We start from the raw sequence: 333 nt of genomic DNA, 5'->3' as shown, positions 1-333 counted from the left end.
TGCGACTGAAGATTCCAACATGCATATCAGGAATTTTGTCGAGATCTGTAGTACTTTCAAATATAATGGTGTTACTGATGAGGCTATCAAGCTGAGGCTTTTCCCATTCTCTCTGAGGGACAAAGCTAAGGACTGGTTACATTCTTTACCGGATGAGTCCATCACTACTTGGCAAGATCTTGCATAAAAGTTTCTGGTGAAGTTCTATTCAATGGTAAAAGCTGCAGCTATGAGAAGTGTTCTTACTCAGTTTGCGCAGCAACCAGGAGAAACTATGTGCGAAGCTTGGGAGCGCTATAAGGAGATGTTGAGAATGTGTCCACATCATGGTAT

The 333-nt window shown here is 42.0% G+C and overlaps 1 non-coding gene across 1 annotated transcript; it reads right to left on the bottom strand.

Moving 5' to 3' along the window:
* Positions 1 to 226: 226 nt before the first annotated feature.
* LOC141709233 (small nucleolar RNA R71) lies at positions 227 to 333 on the bottom strand. Its single transcript, XR_012569821.1, has one exon. It is a non-coding gene; the product is annotated as a small nucleolar RNA R71 (small nucleolar RNA).

Source organism: Apium graveolens, chromosome 2, assembly GCF_009905375.1.
Source record: "Apium graveolens cultivar Ventura chromosome 2, ASM990537v1, whole genome shotgun sequence".
In the NCBI taxonomy this organism is placed as follows: Eukaryota; Viridiplantae; Streptophyta; class Magnoliopsida; order Apiales; family Apiaceae; genus Apium; species Apium graveolens.
The sequence above is the reverse complement of the archived record's forward strand: the minus strand, read 5'-3'. Positions and strand labels throughout refer to the sequence as shown.